This window comes from Equus caballus, chromosome 1, assembly GCF_041296265.1.
Source record: "Equus caballus isolate H_3958 breed thoroughbred chromosome 1, TB-T2T, whole genome shotgun sequence".
NCBI classification, from domain to species: domain Eukaryota; kingdom Metazoa; phylum Chordata; class Mammalia; order Perissodactyla; family Equidae; genus Equus; species Equus caballus.
Genome location: NC_091684.1, coordinates 133,378,048 through 133,392,123, shown reverse-complemented (window position 1 = coordinate 133,392,123; position 14,076 = coordinate 133,378,048). Strand labels below are relative to the sequence as shown.

Sequence of the window (14,076 nt, the reverse complement as noted above, 5' to 3'; positions counted from 1 at the left end):
GAGTGATACATATTTAATGGAGAGAAATTATAAACCACCTAATGACCAACAACAGATGATTGGTTAAGTAAATTGTAATCTATCCATATACCAGAATACTATGCATCCAACAAAAATCACATTTTAGAAGACAATTAAATGGCAAGATAAAATGCTTTGAGTATTTTAAATGAGGAAAATTAAGGTTTCAAAGCAACATGTAAGAGGTATGATTTGTGTCATAAAGTTATGGTATGAATTGGATCATATCCTTTGACTTTCTTTTAAAAATTACCTCAAACCAATTAGCAAGAAGCCTCTCCCTCTTGAGGTCTTTATGTAATTTTCAGAATACTCGATGTTTATTTATCTTGAAGGGGTCCTTTTTCTTCTAAATGCCAAGCAGAGAGGGAACTAGAGTCTGAGTCTGATTAGTTCAGTATTGCCATTGCCTCTCAAGGTATTTTAATTTCAAGGGCAACACCTAGCTGCTTAGAAACCCCATGCAATTCTTTTGTTTGTACTGTCCCTTCTTCATAGACTCTTCCTCTTTCTACCCTCTTGCCTGGCTTTCCTGAGAAATCTCTGACACTGGCTCGTGTTTACTCCCATCCCTGTACCCATCTTCCCCACCTCCTTCCGTTAGGTACTCTTTAAATTTTGCACACATATCTTTTACATAGCTTTCTTACTTTACCTGTTGCATTTAAAATCTTTTTCAGTTTGTGCATCTTTCTCTCCTATCAGACTGAGTTCCTTGAGGACAGGACTGGGTCTTGTCAACTTTTAGATCCTTGGCACCTAATGTAGTGCCTAACACTACATCTTTGACAACAGATGGGTAAGACGTCGGGACATTTTTATAGTATGCTATCTTTGTCCAGAATATTTCACAATTTCACTTTAGAAACTTCACATTTTTGAAGCCATTGCTGTAAGTTAGAAAATTATTTACAATTGTTTTATAATCCCATATCGTGACCTGAATCGTTTTGGATTGGTTTGCAGTTCTTAGATTTTTATCGCATCGGTGGTCATGTTAGCTTTCAGATAAGTCTCTTATTTTACATGCTTGAAATAATTCTCTAGTGGTTATGTAAATTTATTTTGAACTATAGTAGTCTCATTTCCATGGTAACTAACCCCCTCAAGAGAGAACCTGCAGGTATTCTAGAAAAGACAACATCCACATGAAGTAAAATGAAATATGATATAAGGTTAGAACCTAGATTTATATGGAATACAGATGCATGGCTTCTGACCATGAAAATGTTACAGAATAGAAGAACCATTCACATGTCTGAAGATTCTGCCAGTTTGCTATTTGTGCATTAGTCAAAATGCAGCATGAGAAGAACTCAACTCTATTGCGATTTTATGCTACCAAATGACTAATCAGGAGGAAGCTTTGTAGGACAAATACACAGGAATTGTGGAATAGAAATGGATCCTTGGTTTTTATATGACCCCTAAGATAGCAGCACTGCACCTCATAGAAGGAATATGGTATGATAAAAAGAACTATGTTTTTGGAGACATGTCCCTGTTTTCCAGTCTCTAGCCATTTCGTCTTGGCAAATTAATCAATTTACTCGAGCTTCATTTTTCTTATTTGTAAAACGAGAATGAGAATGCTTTCTTTGTGATGAGGATGTAAGAAAATGTCTAATACAGTGCCTGGTGCGTTGTAGGCGTTTAGTAAATGTGCCTCACTTGATGTCCTTGGGATTCAAAGAATCTTCCTTTCTATCTAAGCCCTCTTCACTTGATTCTGCATTCTTTGACTTCTCTTTTGCCTATTTACCTAGATTCTGTTTCCTCCTTGGATCATTAAGATTAACATTTCAGATGACTTTCTGTTTTGGTTTTGTCCCATGCCACCAACCATCAGATGACCCTTGGCTCCATGTTTTGTGGTCCGTGAGCCAGGCCAGTCACACTTCATTCTTGTACCCAACCCAGCTCTCTAGACTCTCTCACTTAAGTCTATGCATGCTGGACTTCTGCTTGTCTAGGATAGCAGATCGGAAAAAATATTAGTAAACATTTTTCGGTCTTTATTTAAGGAACGTAAGAATTGCAGTATTTGGGCAAAGTCATGCCCCTTCCAGCCCAGAAATAAGTGAAAAGGTTTGGGCTGTTATCCTTGGCATTCTTCTTCTTCCTAGGTTATCTGTCTTGACCTTAGAATTTCAAGCTTAGTCCACTCTGGGTCTCTTATTCATTAATTTTAGCTATCTTTTCTTGAATCTGTTATATGTTCAGTCTTTTTGAGGAAATAGGTTCCATATAGTATTTACTATCTTTTATTGAACGGGATTTCTTTTACTTCAGTGGTTGCTATCAAATTTACCAGATTTGTTGAAGAGATCTATGCCAGGAAGAATTTAATAATTTTAGTCATATTTTCAGTAAGTTTCTTGTATTAAATATATTTGATCTCTTAAACTTCCCATTTTCTTCCTGTTTCTTCATTAAAGAGATGATAGCCAGAATTGGGAAGAGCAGGAAAAGTGGAACAGTTTTATAGATTAGAAATGCTAAATTTAGTAAGAAATACTAAAAATTGAACTCAGAAGCTCCAAAATGGGAAGTAGAAAGATAATCTCCTAGTGTTAAGAATATCTAGAACAGGTTTCTTCTTCATTGCAGACTACTTCTCCATTTATCCACTCCCACCCCCTACTATTAAGTGTTTATTGATGACACTTTCAGGTAAACCCAGTTTACACACAAGAATGGGATCTTGCCCCAACAGAAATATCTTATCTCGGTACAGCACAGCTACCTTCAATTTATCTGAAAGCTAACTGCCTTGAATTGTGATCTGAATTCCTAGAATAACTGTCAAAAAGATAAATGAATTTAAATTTATTCTTTTTTCCCAATCCCCATCATAATGATAACCAACATTTCATTGGTCTTCTTGTCCAGAGAAATTTCTTAGGTTGAAATCATGTCACTGTTTTTGTTTTGTTTTGTTTTGCCAGGGAACTTGAGTAAAATCTTACTTTGGCAGCCATAAATTTACAGTAGATAAACATGGGACTGCTCTGGTGGAAGCTGGGCAGGGTCGTCGGGTAGTCTTCATACCCTGTCCCCTCCCTTCCTTGTTTTGACATTTTTCTTGGCCATGATTATAAACACTACAAGATTTCAGTGACTATCTTAAAAGTAATATCAAAGATATTTTTCAAGCAATATTTGTTCAGTACCTGCAGCAAATTAGGCAGAAGGCAGAATCCAGTATCACTGGAGATAGAATGGTAAATAGAGTATAGTTCTCATCGTCAAGGATACAGTGGGCAACACAGAGTAATTAGGCATTTCTGGCCCAGAGATTATAAAAGCTGCAATATTGTGTGTCAAGTGTGTTCTGAGACTTATTCTTGCCAGTTGATTTCAGTGATTCTTGTTCAGAAAGTAGAAGGAAAATGACATGATGTTTTTAACAGAAGAATTTATTCCTTAAATTCTTGACTTCACATTATGAATCAGAAATGGATAATCAGTCCAAACTTTTTTTAAAAATTTGGTTTTTACCATTTTTGACAACATAGGTGGGCCATGAGGGCATCATGCTAAGTTAAATAAGTCAGCGAAAGATAAATACCGTATGATCTCACCGATATGTGCACTCTGAAAAAAGCAAAAACAAAAAAGTAAACTCAAAGATACAGAGAACAGATGGGTGGTGTCAGCACTCGGGGATTTGGGGGTGAGTGAAATGGGTGAAGGTGATCAAAACTTACAAACTTCCAGTTATAAAATGAATAAGGCCTGTGGATGTAATGTGCAGCATGGTGATGACAGTTAATAATACCATATTGTGTATTTGGAAGTAGCTAAGAGTAGATTTTAAAAATTCTTATCCCAAGAAAAAGAATTTGTCACTATGTGTATTGATGGATGTTAGCTAGACTTATTCTGGTGATCACTTTGCAGTGTTACGTATATCGAATCATTACTTGTAAACCTGAAGGGAATATATGTCAATTATATCTCAATAAAAATTTTGTTTATAAAAGGAATATTTATGTGAGAGATAAAATTCAATAATGATCACAGGCCTAAATTGTATTCTTCTGTAGTTTTGAAGCAAAATTTATGTGGGCAGAATTTGGCTTGTGAACTCGGAAATATGTGTTGGGAAATGACTGGGACAAGCTGGGTGTTGTGTGTCCTTGTTAAAACCAAATCATTTGGTGAGATGCTGATCTTTGCCATCGATGTCTACTTCTGTCTACACAGTATTATTTTTCTGAATTGTTTCTCAAAATGGTAGTACTTTTTTTTCTTTTTGAACTCTTAATCATAGTAATTTCCTAGTAGTAAGAATGATGGGGTGGTGAAGAATATTTTTTTCCTAAGGAAAAGATCTTTTCCATATATACCTGGAAAATTCTTTAAATATCTTTTGTATTAACAAAGAAAATATTTTCACATACATATCTGTAAGATACAAAACGCATTTGAAGACGAAGCCAAAATTAAAAGCCCAAAACTTCTGATTCCTAGTCTAGTACTCTTTAATCAGTGCATACCACTTCATTAGGGTCTTTATTCTTTCCCAGTGGCTATTTTTAATTGCTAGCATTTTTAACTGCTACAAATAGTAAGAAGTATATTTTATGCTACAATCCAATGTGCATGTGTATCTGCATGTCTGTCTCTGAAACAAAAGTTTAACAAAGCAGTATCTACTCATACTGTGTGAGATGCACTCCTTTCTGTTCACTCCATTTTATCTTTTCTTCTTCCATATTTTAAATAATTGATTTCATGAAACATTGATAGGTCAACTTAGAAAGGAGTGGGAGTAGTCTGCTCTGATTGGTATTTTGTCACTGATATTGTTGAGAATTGCTGGCACGTGGGGATAACAAAGAGCAGACCAACTTTGTCAGTTTAATTGTTTTTAACTTCTACAAACAATGTATTTCCTCAGTGCCTGCGCCAGAATTAACTGTGTCCACTTAGTACACCAGTGGGTCAACAGTTTAAAAATATTCTGCTTTGTGTTGAATTGCTGAAGCTTGTATTGACTAGCAAATCTAGTGACTTACTGAACTTCTAAGAGCTAAAATGCTCATTTTCGGCTGCACTGTGGAATTTTCAAATATGTAAACTTTAATTTGCATATGAAAAAGTATACAAAGATTTTTCTATGGTAGGCCAATTTGGAGAATTTTCATGAGTTATAAGGACTGAAAAATAAATATGCCAGTAGCAGTTAGATAAATAAAGAATATGTTTAAGAACAAGCTTTTCATCTTTGGGGATGAGGAATTACTTCAGAAAAAGCTTAATGGTCATTTACTCGTCTTGATTAGATTATTATTGAGGGAGCTACATTCACTCATTCAAGGTTTCCATAGTGAGATTACAGAATAGTTTCTCCAGACTGTAAATTGATATTACAAACATAATTGTGAGTAGGAAATATCCTCATGTCTTTATGCACATATGTGAGTCTGTCTTTTGGATGCATCTGTTGGGGTGAAATGCTGGATCAAAGAGTACTATATGCAACTTAGGTTTTTATAGATATTGCTACATTATCATAAAAAAGATTGTGTCAATTTGTATTATCACCGAGATATAAGAGAATGTCCACTTCTCCTACTCTTGTCAACTCTTATAAGAGGTAAAAAATACTCTCTTGACATTTTAATTTACATATTTTTATATGAATGAGGTTCAGGATCTTTTCATATATTTAGAAAATTTGTGTATTTCCTTTTTATGCACTATCTGTCCATATCTTTTGCTCATTTTTTTCCTTAGGTTTTTTTCTTATTTATTAGAACTTTTATATATTAAGAAATTTAGATTTCTCTTTGCCGTTTCCCCCAATTTATTTGTCTTTTTACTTTGTTTATGGTAGTTTTTAATCATGGACAATTTTTAATTTTTCTGTGTAACACAGTATATTTATCTTTTGTAGCTTCTGGGTTTATGTCATAACCTAGACCTCCTACCAGGACTATTAAAAAAAAGTTATCTCATGGTTTCTTCTACTGCTTTTATGGGTCTGTTTGTTTTTAACCATTTGATCTTTGATACATAATAGAATTTATTTTGGTGTAAGAAATAAGGTATGAATCCAGCATTATTCTTTTCCAAATGGCTATACTGTGTCTAGAATTATTTACTGAGTTAGCATCTTTTCCCCCTGATTTAATGTATCACTTCTGTGAATGAGAATTTCCTACAAACTTGGGTCTATTTTGTGCCTGCATTCTTTTTTTTTTTTTTTTTAGCTGTATAAGGATTCCTTTTATTCTTCACTGCCATGCAGCCAGGAGGAAATGCCAGTTTCACTTAAGAATATTCTTGGTGAAGTAGTGAAAATGATTAATTTTATTTAAATTTCAACCACTGAGTACATATCATTTGATGAAATTCAAAGTTCACGTATTCTTTTCAATGAAATGAAACATATATATAAAGCACTTGCGCTTTGTGCCAAAGTACCATGGGCGTCATAAGGCAAACCACTTGTACCATTGTTTGAGATTTGAGATGGCTTCTTTTTTCATGGAACTCCATTTTTATTGATAAGAATAACTGATTGACAAAGTATGGTTATTGATGCCTGGATATTTAGCAGACATTGTCTCATAAATTAACTGAGTCTGTCACTTCAAGAATAGTGTTTTGCCAAGTCAAGCTTTTTTTTTTTTTGTGCAGTAACATTGGATTATAACATTATATAGCTTTCAGATGTACATCGTAATATATTTCGAATTCTGTGTGGATTACATCATGTTCACCACCCAAAAACTAATTATAGTCCATCACTACAGAGCCTAGTCACCCCTTGTACCCTCCCCCTACCCCCTTCCTCCATGGTGACCACCAGTTGCTATGTGTGTGTTTGTTGTTTTTATCTTCTACTTATGAGTGAGATCATGCAGTATTTGACTTTCTCCCTCTGACTTATTTCACTTAGCATAATACCCTCCAGGTCCATCCATGTTGTCACAAATGGCCGGATTTCATAATTTCTTATGGCTGAGTAGTATTCCATCGTGTATGCATACCACATCTTCTTTATCCATTCGTCCCTTGATGGGCACCTAGGTTGCTTCCAAGTCTTAGCTATTGTGAATAATACTGCAGTGAACATAGGGCTGCATGTGTCTTTATGTATTTGTGTTTTCAAGTTCTTTGGATACATACCCAGCAGTGGGATAGCTAAATCATATGGTAGATCTATTCTTAATTTTCTGAGGATACTCCATACTGCTTTCCATAGTGGCTGTACCAGTTTGCACTCCCCCAGCAGTGTACGAGGGTTCCCTTCTCTCCACATCCTCTCCAACATTTGTTGTTTCCTGTCTTCTTAATTATAGCCATTCTGTCCTGAGTGAGGTGATAGCTCATTGTAGTTTTGATTTGCATTTCCCTGATAGTTAATGATGTTGAGCATCTTTTCATATGCCCGTTGGCCATCTGTATATATTCTTTGGAGAAATCTCTGTTCAGATCTTTTGTCCACTTTTTAATTGGATTGATGGGTTTTTGCTGTTGCGATGTATGAGTTCTTTGTATACTTTGGATATTAACCCCTTATCTGATATATGGTTTGTAAATATCTTCTCCCAATTGTTAGGTTGTCTTTTCGTTTTGTTGATGGTTTCCTTTGCTGTGCAGAAGCTTTTTAGTTTGATGTAGTCCCATTTGTTCATTTTTTTCTTTTGTTTCCCTTGCCCGGTCAGACGTGATACTTGAAAATATGCTAAGACTGATGTCAAAGAGCGTACTGCCTGTGTTTTCTTCTAGATGTTTCATGGTTTCAGGTCTTACATTCAAGTCTTTAATCCATTTTGAGTTGATTTTTGTGCGTGGTGTAAGGGAATGGTCTACTTTCATTCTTTTGCATGTGGCTGTCCTGTTTTCCCAGCACCATTTATTGAAGAGACTCTCCTTTCTCCATTGTATGCTCTTGGCTCCCTTGTCAAATATTAGCTGTCCATAAACGTGTGGGTTTATTTCTGGGCTCTGGATTCTGTTCCATTGATCTGTGTGTCTTTTTTTGTGCCAGTACCATGCTGTTTTGGTTACTATAGCTTTGTAGTATATTTTGAAATCAGGGAGTATGATACCTCCAGCTTTGTTCTTTTTCCTCAGGAATCCTTTGATTATTCAGGGTCTTTTGTTGTTCCATATAAATTTTAGGATTCTTTGTTCTATTTCTGTGAAAAATGTTGAAACTTTGATAGGGATTGCATTGAATCTATAGATTGCTTTAGGAAGTATGGACATTTTAACTATGTTAATTCTTCCAGTCTGCGAGCATGGAATATCTTTCCATTTCTTTGTGTCTTCTTCAGTTTCTTTCAACAATGTTTTATAGTTTTCCGTGTACAGATCTTTCACCTCTTTGGTTAAGTGTATTCCTAGGTGTTTTATTCTTCTTGTTGCAATTGTAAATGGGATTGTATTCTTAATTTCTCCTTCCGCTACTTCGTTGTTAGTATATAGAAACACAACCAATTTTTGTCTGTTGATTTTGTATTCTGCGACTTGACTGTATTCATTTATTATTTCTGAAAGTTTTTTAATGGATTATTTTGGGTTTTCTATATAGAAAATCATGTCATCTGCAATGAGGGACAGTTTCACTTCTTCTTTTCCAATAGGGATCCCTTTTCTTTCTTTTTCTTCCCTGATTGCTCTGGCTAGGACTTCCTATACTATGTTAAATAAGAGTGGTGACAGTGGGCATCCTTGTCTGGTTCTTGTTCTTAGAGGGGTAGCTTTCACTTTTTTTCTGTTGAGAATCATATTTGCTGTGGGTTTGTCATATATGGCCTTTATTATGTTGAGGTATTTTCTTTTTATAGCCATTTTATTTAGAGTTTTTATCATAAATGGATGCTGTATCTTGTCAAATGTTTTCTCTGCATCTGTTGAGATGATCATTTGATTTCTATTCATTTTGTTGATGTGGTGTATCATGTTGATCGATTTGCGGATGTTGAACCATTCCTGCATCCCTGGAATAAAACCCACTTGATCATGTTGTATGATCTTTTTGATGTATTGTTGTATTCGATTTGCTAGTATTTTGTTGAGTTTTGCATCAATGTTCATCAGTGATATTGGCCTATAATGCTGTTTTTTTGTGTTGTCCTTGTCTGGTTTTGGTATCAGGATAATGTTGGCTTCATAGAATGAGTTAGGAAGCCTCCCCTCCTTTTCAATTTTTGGAAAAGTTTGAGAAGGATAGGTATTAAGTCTTTGAATGTTTCGTAGAATTCACCAGGGAAGCCATCTGGTCCTGGACTTTTCTTTTTTGGGAGGTCTTTGATTGTTGTTTCAATCTCCTTACTGGTGATTCATCTATTCAAATTCTCTACTGGTTCCTGGTCCAGTTTTGGAAGGTTGTATGTTTCTTAGAATTTATCCATTTCTTCTAGATTATACAGTTTGTTGGCATATAGCTTTTCATAGTATTCTCTTATCTTTTGTATTTCTGAGGTGTCTGTTGTAATTTCTCCTCTTTCATTTCTGATTTCATTTATTTGAGCCTTGCCTCTTTCTTTCCTGGTGAGTCTAGATAAGGGCTTGTCAACTTTATCTTTTCAAAGAACCAGCTCTTAGTTTCGTTAATTTTTTCTATTGTCTTTTTAGTGTCTGTTTCATTTATTTCTGCTCTGATTTTTATTATTTCCTTCCTTCTGCTGATTTTGGGCTTTGTTTGTTCTTCTTTTTCCAGTACGTTTAGACGCACTGTTACCTTGTTTATTTCGGATTTTTCTTCCTTGTTGAGGTAGGTCTGAATTGCTGTAAATTTCCCTCTTAGAACCGCTCTTGCTGTATCCAGTAGATTTTGGCATGTCATATTTTCATTTTCGTTTGTCTCCAGGAATTTTTTGATTTCTCCTTTGATTTCTTCATTGACCCAGTCGTTGTTCAGTAGTATTTTGTTTAATCTCCACATTTTTGTGGCTTTTCTGATTTTCTTCCTGTAGTTGATTTCTAGTTTCATACCTTTGTGGTCAGAAAAAATGTGTGGTATTATTTCAGTCTTCTTAAATTTATTGAGACTTGTTTTGTGGCCTAATATGTGATCAGTCCTGGAGAATGTTCCATGAGCATTTGAAAAGAATGTGTATTCTGTGGTTTTTGGATGCAATGTTCTATATATATCCACTAAGTCAATCTGGTCAAATGTGTCATTTAAGGCCAGTGTTTCCTTATTGATCTTCTGTTTGGATGATCTATCCATTGGTGTAAGTGGAGTGTTAAAGTCCCCTACTGTTATTGTGTTACTATCTATTTCTCCTTTTATACCTGTTAATAATTGCTTTATATATTTAGGTGCTCCTATGTTAGGTGCATAGATATTTACAAGTGTTATATCTTCTTGTTGGATTGTTCCCTTTATCATTATGTAGTGCCTTTGTCTCTTGTTACCGTTTTTGTTTTAAAGTCTATTTTGTCTGATATAAGTATTGCTACCCCTGCTTTCTTTTCTTTGCCATTTGCATGGAATATCTTTTTCCATCCTTTCACTTTCAGTTTGTGAGTGTCTTTGGGTGTGAAGTGTGTCTCTTGTGTGCAGCATATATATGGGTCTTGTTTTTTTATCTGATTTGCCACGGTGTGCATTTAGTCCATTGACATTTAAAGTAGCTATTGGTAAATATGTATTTATTGCCATTTTGTTACTTTTTTTTTCCTGGGTGTTTTAGTAGTACTTCTCTGTTCCTGTCTTTTTCTCTTGCTCTCTTCCCTTGTGGTTTGATGGCTTTCTTTAGTAATATGTTTGATTTCTTCTGTCTTATTTATTTGCTTACTTATTATAGGTTTCTAATATGTGATTTACCATGAGGATCCTGTTGAATATTCTATGTATATAACAGTCTATATTGAGTTGATAGACTCTTTAGCTTGACCTGTTTCTAAAAGCTTTACTTATTCACTGCCCCCTCCCACATTTTGTGTTTGTTTTTTAAGATTTTATTTTTCCTCTTTCTCCCCAAAGCCCCCAGTACATAGTTGTATACTCTTCGTTGTGGGTCCTTCTAGTTGTGGCATGTGGGATGCTGCCTCAGCATGGTTTGATGAGCAGTGCCATGTCTGCACCCAGGATTCCAACCAACGAAACACTGGGCTGCCTGCAGCGGAGCGCGCAAACTTAACCACTTGGCCACAGGGCCAGCCCCCCACATTTTGTGTTTTTGAAATCATATCTAATCTCTTGTTTTGTGTGTGTCCATTACCCTCTTATCATTGAAACAGGTAATTTTAATACTTTTGTCTTTTAATTTTCATATTATCTTTACATGTGGTTGATCTGCTGCCTTTACTATATTTTTGCCTTTACCAGTGATTTTACTGCCTGGTTTTTTTTTTTTTTTTTTTTGATAGTTCTTTTATCCCTATTTGTGGTCATCGCTTTCCCACTTAATTAAGTCCCTTCAGCATTTCTTGTAGAACTGGTTTCTTGGTGATAAACTCCTTTAACTTTTTGCTTGTCTGGGAAGCTCTTTATCTCTCCTTCCATTCTGAATGACAACCTTGATGGACAGAGTATTCTTGGCTGTAGGTTTTTTCCTTTTAGCACTTTAAGTACATCATGCTATTGTCTTCTCGTCTGTAGGATTTCGGCTAAGAAGTCCACTGATAGCCTTATGGGCTTTCCTCTGTAAGTCACTTGTTGCCTTTCTCTTGCTGCTTTTAGGATTCTCTCTTTATCTTTAATTTTGGATATTTTAATTATGCCTTGGTGTGGGCCTCTATGGACTTATCTTGTTTGGAGCTCTCTGTGCTTCCTGTACTTGGATATCTGTTTCCTTCCTTAGGTTAGGAAAATCTTCAGCTACTATTTCTTCAAATAAATTTTCTTCCCCTTTGTCTCTCTCTTTTCCTTCTTGGACACCTATAATCTGAATGTTAGTGTGCTTGATATTGTCCCAGTGTTCCCTTAGACTATTATTCTGTCTAATTCTTTTTTCTTTTGTCTGTTCAACCTGGGTGATTTCCTCTAGTCTTTCGTCTAGCTTGCTGATCCGTTCTTCTGTATCCTCTACTCTGCTACTGAGTCCCTCTAGTGTATTTTTCATTTCCAGTATTATATTCTTCATTTCTGATTGGTTCTTTTTTATAATTTCCACTTCTTTGTTTATGAGCTCACTATATTCATCCAGTCTTCTCCCAATATCTGTGAGCATCCTTATGAGTTTTTGTTTGAACTCTTTGTCAGGTAGGTCACTTATTTCTGTTTCATTTATTCCTTTTTCTGGAATTTTATCCTATTCCCGTGCTTGGAAAGTATTCCTTTGTCTCCTCATTATGTCTCTTTCTGTGTGCTTATTTCTATGTATTAGGTGAGTCGGCTGTGTCTCTTGATCTTGGAGAAGTGGCCTTATGTAAGAGATGCCTTCTGTGCCCCAGCAGTGTGCTTCCCTCTTGTCACCAGTCCAGAAGACCTAGGAGTGACCCCTCTGTGGGTTATTTGTGTCCTTCTGCTGAGGCAGGGTTGCTCTTAATGCAGGTACCCAGGGAGCCTAGTCTTTCCTTCCCCGGCCAGCTGTTTGTAAATCTGGTTTGGGGAGCCTCAACACTGTTGGCTACAAGGTCTAACAGCACACTCCTGTTAATTGGGTAGGTACCCAGTGTAGCTGGTTACTAGGCTCAGGGGTTTACAGTTGGTATAGGCCTTGGGCCTACAAGGCTCTTGTCAGTTCTCTTAGGAGTGCAGCTGAGTGGGGCTGGCCATAGGCACAGGAGCACTCAATTGTTTCAGGCTTTGAAAGGTGGGGAAGGTGGGGCTGATCCTTTTTATGGCTATTTGTGAAGCACAGGTCTTCTGCCACTGATAAGCCTCACCCCCCACAGGACCACACACACCATGAACACAGGCCTGGTGCATGCACACTTCTTATCCCCCTGGAGCGTACCCTGACACCCACTGCAGAGGCCCCCACCTCTCCACCAGTGCCCCCCCCCCCCCACAGTTCATCTGATCCTCACAGAGGCCCTGCCCCCAGAGGCAGACATGCTCACCTGCCTGTAGAGGATCATGGCACCCAGTCAGTGCAAGCCGAAAAGTAGCCTGTTGGGCAGGGCAGGTCCCTAGGGCGGGCTGCCTGCCCTGGCTGAACTGGATTAAATCTGCACTGTAGTGGGTATGGCAGACCCCTTGGCTAACAGGCCAGGGGAAGAACCTCAATGGTGTCTGCAGGGGTCTGTGTCAGCATGCCTGGATCGGGTCAGTACACTGCGTGCCTGCAGTCTTTTACATTTTCTTTTATTTCCTTTAGTAAAGTTTCATAGGTTTCTTCTTAAACATTTTCTTCTTTCCTTGTTAGGTGCATATCTATTTGTTTCTGTAGTTATTGTGAATTAGATTTTTAAATTTGTACTTTCCACTTGGTTTTTGGTTGTATAAGAATATGAGTCACAGTGAAAAGTATGTTAATCATTTATTCTGCTAGTTTACAGAAATTTTGTGTTTAGTTCTAATAGTTTTTCAGTTTATTATTTTTGCTTTTATTTTGCTTTTTTAAGTTATGTAAGTAATACAATACCATTATTAAAGAATCAGACCATATCAAAAAAGTAAATCTCCTCCTTCATTGTTCCTTACCCATTACCACCCCTTTCCTCAGAGGTAACCTTTGCTATCAGTGTAGTGTGTACTTCTAGATGTCTTTAAAAAGCATTTCCATATGTGTACATCTAGAAATACATTGTTTTTCATTAGTAAATAAGATCATACCATCTATATTCCTTACAAATTGCTTTCTGACTTTTTTTCTTTAGATTTTGCCATGTTTGTACATATAAGGCTACATCAGTATTTAAATGCTCCAAAGCAGTGCTTATTAAACTTTTGACATGCATATGACTCACTTAGAGATCTTTGTAAAATGCTGATACTGATTCAGAGGATTTAGGGTGGGGGATAGAGATTCTTTGTTTCTAACAAGCTCACAGATGATGACAATGCTGTTGGTCCCTACACTTTATGTAGGAAGGCTGTAACATATACTTCAGTTAGGTGTACCATAGTTGAATTATTTATAAATTTAATAGTTCAATAATAATTATTAAGTTATTTAATCTAATTCATTAATT

The 14,076-nt window shown here is 36.2% G+C and overlaps 1 protein-coding gene and 1 long non-coding RNA gene across 24 annotated transcripts in view; one reads left to right on the top strand and one right to left on the bottom strand.

The window, feature by feature from the left end:
• LOC111775939 (uncharacterized) overlaps positions 1-3,255 on the bottom strand; it is a 42,989-nt gene extending 39,734 nt beyond the window's left edge. Inside the window, exon 1 of the long non-coding RNA XR_002811897.2 lies at positions 3,195-3,255. This is a non-coding gene — a long non-coding RNA (uncharacterized lncRNA). The remainder of the gene's footprint in view (positions 1-3,194) is intronic.
• NEO1 (neogenin 1) overlaps positions 1-14,076 on the top strand; it is a 247,657-nt gene that overhangs the window by 105,650 nt on the left and 127,931 nt on the right. The window lies entirely within an intron of this gene.